General features: G+C 43.7%; 1 non-coding gene across 1 annotated transcript; it reads left to right on the top strand.

Moving 5' to 3' along the window:
- Positions 1–8,321: 8,321 nt before the first annotated feature.
- Trnat-ugu (transfer RNA threonine (anticodon UGU)) lies at positions 8,322–8,395 on the top strand. Its single transcript has one exon. It is a non-coding gene; the product is annotated as a tRNA-Thr (tRNA).
- The last annotated feature ends 277 nt before the right edge of the window (positions 8,396–8,672 follow it).

The following is an 8,672-nucleotide window of genomic DNA, read 5'->3' on the forward strand; positions in this document are numbered from 1 at the left end:
CACACACACACTCTCTCTCTATGCCACCGTTGGCCAATGTACGCGGCCCCATGGGGCGAGCTGCTGGGGGAGCGACGGTAGTTACTCTAGTAAGTTCCAGAATACATTTAAATAAGAATTCAAATTAAACTCCCTCTGTTCATTAAGAAATAACTCCGGAAATGTCCACTTCCTCTAGTGGGTTTAATAGTTGTTCTTTCGGTGGTCTTTGCAACACTTCTAAATTGTCGTGAATAGTTCCTGCCATATGTTCTTCTTTATTCAAACGCATACCAAACTGTATGTGTATAATTAAGATGAAAATAAGAGTGAAGGAAACGAACTGATATTTCCACGGCTAATTTTCTGGCACCATGGTAAGACATTGGACTCTCATTAACGAAGATGGCTGTTCAACTCCTGGTCCGGCCACGCAGATTTAGGCTTCACATGGTTTCCCTTCACCGCTTAAGGTAAATCTCTGACGGTTCCTTTGAAAAGGTCACGGACTACTTCCATTCCTAATCCATCTTAATTTTCCTTCCCTAAATTTTATCGCTCAAGCAGCACTTACGTAGCGTATCTTGAATGCACGCAACTGCTGATCTCTCTGTAGATTTATCACGAGTCAAATAAATGCCATAGCCGTACGAAATTATATTCCTGTGTTCTTGTACGAGCTTAGTCTTGTGTTTAGGTAAATATGATGCAGATTGTCGGCAAATGACTGCGAGGCTCTCTCGAATGAGTTAGTGTTCTTACAGCGACGCGACCGCTGACCCTTCATGGAAGACGATGAGGTCAATGTGGCTCCGCCCGCTACAGAACGCGCCGGAAAATAAATAGTTCCATTCGCAGAGATTTCCTGTGTGTGTTATTAGTCACAAGTGGCTCCGTTAACTGCTGGCCTCATACTGAGCGCGAGTAATGAGATCTTAACTAGGCTGCCGCCATAAGTCTTAGCCGCCTTCATGAATAATACTGCCGAAACCAAATCACGAATGCATTCTGGATCAGCTGACCCGCTGCGCTCAATTTCTGAAGGGATCATTCAACTATTATGTGGCTAAATGCTTCGGTGCGCGGCTTTCTCGTTAGCCGCTCTGTGGGTGACCGCCTCTCTCCACTATCCCGGCTCGCTCAGAGGTTCAAACCAATCTCAAAAGACACCCACTGCCAAGCAGCTTGCTGTGTCCTCTGATACGACATCACTACAGTAGTGTTCCCCACGTAGGGAGTATAGAGCAAATAGGCTAGTCGGTAACATCACCACGTGGCTTTCAGAGGACAGATTAAAGCCTAACTGCAACAACAGGCAGCGCTTCCAGTTTCTTATACAAAACTCTCGCAAAACCGATTTTTTTTCTGTTCCTAGTCTGTCAGTCACTCAGTGAAGTCGACCATTTTAAATTTTTAGGACCGAGGTTAAATGAAAATCTTTTTTTCGAAGTATCGCGTTGAAGATCTTGTGTAGAAACTGAAAGCTGCAATGTGTGATAGACGTTTCTTGCAATGGTACCCTTCTATAAAAATTCTGGGGGAACTCGTCGCATTAGATCTGCGTCGAAGCTCGAACTTTCTACGAAATCCTCCATCGCCTTCGTCAGGAAGAACTGACTGTCGTGGTTGCTGTTGTGGTGAGCATTTGTAGCCCATAGACGTGTTGTGATTGATTGACGTACGCCATCATAGCGTCATGCTTCCAGAGTCTGTGTCTGTGTCCGTGTCTTAACTGGTGGTGACATCACTCTCCTAGAAACGTAAACAATTCAGCACCTAGAGCTCGCTTGCACTCAACACTAAGTAAGTGTCGTTGTCTCAGTCGAAGTTATTCTCACACATTCGTATGTCTACTGTTTATTTAATAACATAATCGCATTTTTTAGAAACCTGGAACAACATTTTAGTTTATCAGCTTTAAAAATCAGCAGTTGATGAATGATCTCACAAATAAATCCAAATTATGTTTGATGAAACTAAAATCTTTTGCCACAATTCTAGACAATGGGATCTGACAAGACTAGGAATTAGAATGTGCGAAAACAAATTCAGCTAGTACAATGGCTATAGCCTTAGTGATGAGTAGAAGGGACATTAGACGCCGAGAGGTAGTGAAGTGTTTAAGTTCCTAGAGAGCGGTGGCGCCACAAGTGCGGACATGGACACAATCTCTGGCTGCATGACGTGAAGATGGCGTACCCTGACCGGTGACAACCAACCATGCAATATACAGGGTGACTAATTGATAGTGACCGCGCCAAATATATCACGAAATAAGCGTCAAACGAAAAAACTACAAAGAAGGAAACTTGTCTAGCTTGAAGGGGAAAACCAGACGGCGTTATGGTTGGCCCGCCTGATGGCGCTGCCATAGGTCAAACGGATATCAACTGCGTTTTTTTAAAATAGGAACCCCCATTTTTTATTACATATTCGTGTAGTACGTAAAGAAATATGAATGTTTTAGTTGGACCACTTTTTTCGCTTTGTGATAGATGGCGCTGTAATACTCACAAACGTCTAAGTACATGGCATCACGTAACATTCCGCCAGTGAGGACGGTATTTGCCTCGTGATACATTGCCAGTGTTATAACGGACAGTTTACCAATTGCGGAAAAGGTCGATATCGTGTTTATGTATGGCTATTGTGATCAAAATGGCCAACGGGCGTGTTCTATGTATGCTGCTCGGTATCCTGGACGACATCATCCAAGTGTCCGGACTGTTCGCCGGATAGTTACGTTATTTAAGGAACCAGGAAGTGTTCAGCCACATGTGAAGCGTCATCCACGACCTGCAACAAATGATGATGCCCAAGTAGGTGTTTTAGCTGCTGTCACGTCTAATCCGTACATCAGTAGCAGACAAACTGCGCGAGAATCGGGAATCCCAAAAACGTCGGTGTTGAGAATGCTACATCAACATTGATTGCACCCGTACCATATTTATATCCACCAGGAATTGAATGGCGACGACTTTGAACGTTGTGTACAGTTCTGCCACTGGGCACAAGAGAAATTACGGGACGATGACAGATTTTTTGCACGCGTTCCATTTAGCGACGAAGCGTCGTCACCAACAGCGATAACGTAAACCGGCATAATATGCACTATTGGGCAACGGAAAATCCACGATGGCTGAGACAAGTGGAACATCAGCGACCTTGGCGGGTTAATGTATGGTGCGACATTATGGGAGGAAGGATAATTCGCCCCCATTTTATCGATGGCAGTCTAAATGGTGAATGTATCCTAATTTCCTACGTAATGTACTACTGATGTTACTACAAGATGTTTCACAGCATGACAGAATGGCGATGTACTTCCCACATGATGGATGTCCGGCACATAGCTCGCGTGCGGTTGAAGCGGTATTGAATAGCATATTTCATGACAGGTGGATTGGTCGTCGAAGCACGTTCACCGGATCTGAAGTCCCCGGATTTCTTTCTGTGGGGAAGTTGAAGGATATTTGCTATCGTGATCCACCGACAACGCCTGACAACATGCGTCAGCGCATTGTCAATGCATGTTCGAACATTACGGAAGGCGAACTACTCGCTGTTGAGAGGAATGTCGTTACAGATATTGGAAAATGCATTGATGTTGACGGACATCATTTTGAGCATTTATTGCATTAATGTGGTGTTTACAGGTAATCACGCTGTAAAAGCATGCGTTCTCAGAAATGATAAGTTCACAAAGGTACATGTATCACATTGGAACAACCGAAATAAAATGTTCAAACCTACCTACGTTATGTATTTTAGTTTAAAAAACCACCTGTTACCAATGTTCGTCTAAAATTGTGAGCCATATGTTTGTGACTATTACAGCACCAGCTATCTCAAAGCGGAAAAAGTGGTTCAACTAAAACATTCATATTTCTTTACGTACCACACGAATATGTAATAAAAAATGGGGCCTGCCGGAGTGGCCGAGCGGTTCTAGGTGCTTCAGTCTGGAACCGTGCGACCGCTACGGTCGGAGATTCGAATCCTGCCTCGGGCATGGATGTGTGTGATGTTCTTAGGTTAGTTAGGTTTAAGTAGTTCTAAGTTCTAGGGGACTGATGACTTCGGCTGTTAAGTCCCATAGTGCTCAGAGCCATTTGAACCATTTTTTGCAAAAATGAGGGTTCCTATTTTTAAAAAAAAAAAAACCGCAGTTGATATCCGTTTGACCTATGGCTGCGCCATCTAGCGGGCCAACCATAGCGGCATCTTGTTTCTCCTTTGAAGCGAGACAAGTTTCGTTCTTTGTAGTTTTTTCGTTTGACGCTTATTTCATGGGATATTTGGCCCGGTCACGATCAATGGGCCACCCTGTATATGTTCACCACGACAGCCAGTTGCTCCCGACGAGGACGATGAAGAATCTTGTCACATGATCGAGATTTTGCCCAGAGTTGACGCAATAAGTAAACCGAGAATATTTCCTACATTATTGCTACTTTCTTCACCATTAGAAGAATCTCCACTGTCTCTGACGCTGAAACGAGAATGCTTATTTAATTTACTTACTTTTACTCTGTTTCCTCCTAGGGAATTACATTTTAAGACAACCCTTTGTTCTAAGGACATTCTTAGCCTAGGAAAGTGCGGTCGGTTGGATCTGCAGTGTCAGTTCGCGAACCTCTTGTAAGCCGTAAGTGTCTGAATTCTAACTCTGCCATCCCTGCACATATACCACATCCAAGGATTTGTTGTTGACAGTATTGACTCATTCTCATGAGACTGTAATATTCATTTAGTAAACACTTGACGATTTATATTTGGAATATATTTCCTTAAGCGTTGTAGAGAATTTGTTCACCTTCCAGCAGGTTTAATTTTTAATAAGTTTCCAAGAGAAATGTAAATTTGAGTGCTAGTAGTTGCGACATTTCGTCTGTAATGTGTTTTTTATTCATATATTCTCTTACATTTTTTCTTGTGTTATTCTTTTGTTTATAATTTTCTAATGAGCATACAGTAAGCTATGTGCTGACTCGTCCAACTACACTGACTCACATGCTCCATACGGAGTATGATAAATAAATAATTGGGAAAGGTTTACTTAAAGTGAGAAGCAGTGGCCGGCCGGGGTGGCCGAGCGGCTCTAGGCGCTACAGTCTGGAACCGCGCGGCCGCTACGGTCGAATGGATGTGTGTGATGTCCTTAGGTTAGTTAGGTTTAAGTAGTTCTAAGTTCTAGGTGCATGTTAAGATAAGTTGTAAAACGGCTACCAGTCAATAATGTGATGACGTATTCATTTATTGTTAGTTACCATTAACAGTTTCGACGAATATACTTGTTTAGTGACATTGTGGGTGAGTTCAGAGATACGATGTGGTTGTAGGTAAAATGAATTTTCTTACGGAGGTCCAGCGAAACTTGGTAGATATGATAATGCGTTAATGTGGAACTAATATACGCTGAAAAAATATTATTTCCAATTGTGGCCACAACGGTGCAAATCTGCCGATCTGCACTGTTTGTATGACTGTCATTTGACAAGCCATTGCGTTGGTGAACAGTAATGCTATCGCGAAGAGAGACCATGTGCCGTTAGTGTCACTGTTTTATGTGAACGGCAGCAGTCACTGTGCAGCGCTGAGAGAGTATCGCCGACTGAAGGTTCTGGGGAGGCGCTCGATGTCATTCAGTGGTTGAAAGGTGACGGTAATAAAATTCGAAAACACGAGTAAGCTTTATGTGGCAACTGGAACGGGAAGGCGTCATATTCCAGTGGACGTTAGTAAAGAGGTTTCTGTTGCTGTAACTGACCATGCAGCACCTCCTCGATTACTGTTAGTGCTCGTGCAGTGTCAGAGAATTGTCCATTCCATGGTCAACAGTACGGGAAGTTTTGCGGTCTGTTGTACACTGGTACCTGTACAAGGTCCAAATGATGTAGCAACTGAAACATCATGATCAACAGCAACGTTCAATTTACTCTTTGGTTTCTGGCTCGTGCTGATGTTGATGATATGTGGACGGCTAATATTCTATTGAGTGACGAGGCATATTTTACACTACATGGTGCAGTGAATTTGGGATACTGTTAAACGGCGTGCTGTGAACGAAGAGCCATTGCCCTCGTCATATGTGACTGTGTGGTGGGGATTCACAAGCATCTTTATTCTCAATCCGTTCTTCTTTGAAGAGAATACACCTAGAGGACATGTCAGGTTTACTGTGACGTCCGCACGTTATCGAGACTTCTTTGTACGGCATATGATTACTGCTGGAAGTGCGCAGCTGTGTGGACACCACCGCGCGACTGCTACGGTCGCAGGTTCAAATCCTGCCTCGGGCATGGATGCGTGTGATGTCCTTAGGTTAGTTAGGTTTAAGTAGTTCTAATTTCTAGGGGACTGATGATCACAGATGTTAAGTCCTATAGTGCTCAGAGCCATTTTTTTGTGTGGACATCACTGTTTTCATGTAAGACCTCATGTTGCTCACCAGGTGAATGCTCTGTCTTCCACATATGTGTTATCTTCAGAGGTTTTCTAGATGCATAGCCTACAAGATCATCTGATCTGAATCGTTATGGCTTTTGGCGCTGAGGGTATCTAATAGAATGCAATTACCATGGACACGTTCGGTCTCTGCCTGACATGAAGGCCAGTATATAGGATCACATTGCTCAGATTCCAGCGGAACCTCTGCGAGCAACTGTTGGTCACATCGTTTTACGGATGCAGCATCTTGTCGACGTCTCCGGTGCTCATACTGAACAAACTATGTAAGCGGCTGGTAATAATAAAAGCAACATTATGCCTTTCTCACTTGTCTGACCCTTTCTGCTGACGTTCCGTTGCTAATACAGTAATTGCGCAAACATTTCTGTAGGTATTCGTTGCATCCACAGCTCAAGATTAGCACCTGTTGGGAAAAACTGGGACTACTTATTTTTCCTGCGTAAATCGGTTCCACATTAACGCATTAGAATGCCTGCAATGTTTCGCTGCCATACAATAATTACAGCGGACACTGGACCCCTGTGAAAACCTACACTTCAATTATAACCAACCAGTATATACACACAGCAAACGTAACAAATGCTGTAATTTCCATCTGCATATTATTGCAAATACTTATCGTTTGCTCTAAATCCAGGGTAGAAAGCCCTCAAGTTCACAGTTTGTACAATTACGGCGAAACTGGATGGTACATCAGTAACGTAAATCAACACTCTCAGTTTCATACATCTTTATTTTATTTATAACTTGCGAACCAGGCAATGCTTTGCAACTGCTAAATAGATATGGGAACTGGACGTACATCCTGAACTCCTTGCCCCCTCTCCCTGAGTCCATCTCGTCCTCACCCTTCCCTCTAACTGTCTCCTCTTTTCCCCTCTCTCTGACCGTGAGCCTTATTTATTGTTGCGGCAAACGAAACCTCAATAACGTGGGTTCAGAAACGTTTAGTTTCCGAGTAATAAGAAATAAAACGTTGTGATCACACACAGTGTCAAACACTCTTACAGAAATGAACCATGAATACTTGTTGAGCAACTTTTTGCCTTATTACGTGAAGAACATACGAGTAACAGTCTACTGAGAGATGGACTACATGCTCTTTTGCGCACCTGCATATTTAGCAGCCGCACCGTAAAACCTACAGGGGTTGGACGAAAATATGAAAACACCGCGAAAAATGTATGTTTGAACATACAGGGTGACAGTTATTGAACTATATGAAATCAAATCGTTATAACTTCTGAACGGGTTGCGTTAGGACGTTCAAACTGCACGGTTGGCCGCGGGGCATGTTGGGAATTAGTATGCTGTGTTTGGTTAGGTTTATCGACGAAGCCCACTTTCATTTGGATGGGTTCATCAGTAAGCAAAATTGTCACATTTGAAGGACTGAGAATCCGCATTTCGCGATCGAGAAGTCTCTTCACTATTAACGGGTAACTGTGTGGTGTGAAATGTCCAGTCACGGAATAATTGGTGCGATATTCCTTAGCACGGTGACTACCGAACGGAACGTGAATGTTTTGGAAGATGATTTAATTCCCATTATCCAAAGTGACTCTGATTTCGACAAGATGGGGTTCATGAAAGACGGAGCTCGATCCCATAGACGCGGGAGAGTGTTTGATATCCTGGAGGAGCACTTTGGGTACCGCATTCTGGCTACCCAGCCATTGACCTTCGTCTGTGCGAATGCACACAGGTTGCCCAAACTCTTACGGGAATCGCCAAAGCGTGCGCGAGTAATGAGTGAATGGGCAAATGTCTATAAGGTACATTACATAGGTAGAATTGTGGACAGTTGGGAATGTGAGTCTCACGGGAAGCGTGCAAGGGATAAGTCCCTGCAGTCGCGCTATTCATCTGTGTCCTCGGTGGCTCAGATGGATAGAGCGTCTGCCATGTACGCAGGAGATCCCGGGTTCGAGTCCCGGTCGGGGCACACATTTTCAGCTGTCCACATCGATGTATATCAACACCACCTGTCGGCAGCTGAGGTTTTCAGTTAGTCATCATTTATTCTAGTAGATAGTGTCGGAAGTTCCATGCGGCTTTTCGCGGATGATGTGTAGTATACAGAGAAGTTGCAGCATTAGAAAATTGCAGCGAAATGCAGGAAGATCTGCAGCGGAAAGGCACTTGGGGCAGGGAGTGGCAACTGACCCTTAACATAGACAAATGTAATATATTGCGAATGAATAGCAAGAAGGATCCTTATT

This window comes from Schistocerca serialis, chromosome 3, assembly GCF_023864345.2.
Source record: "Schistocerca serialis cubense isolate TAMUIC-IGC-003099 chromosome 3, iqSchSeri2.2, whole genome shotgun sequence".
NCBI lineage: Eukaryota > Metazoa > Arthropoda > Insecta > Orthoptera > Acrididae > Schistocerca > Schistocerca serialis.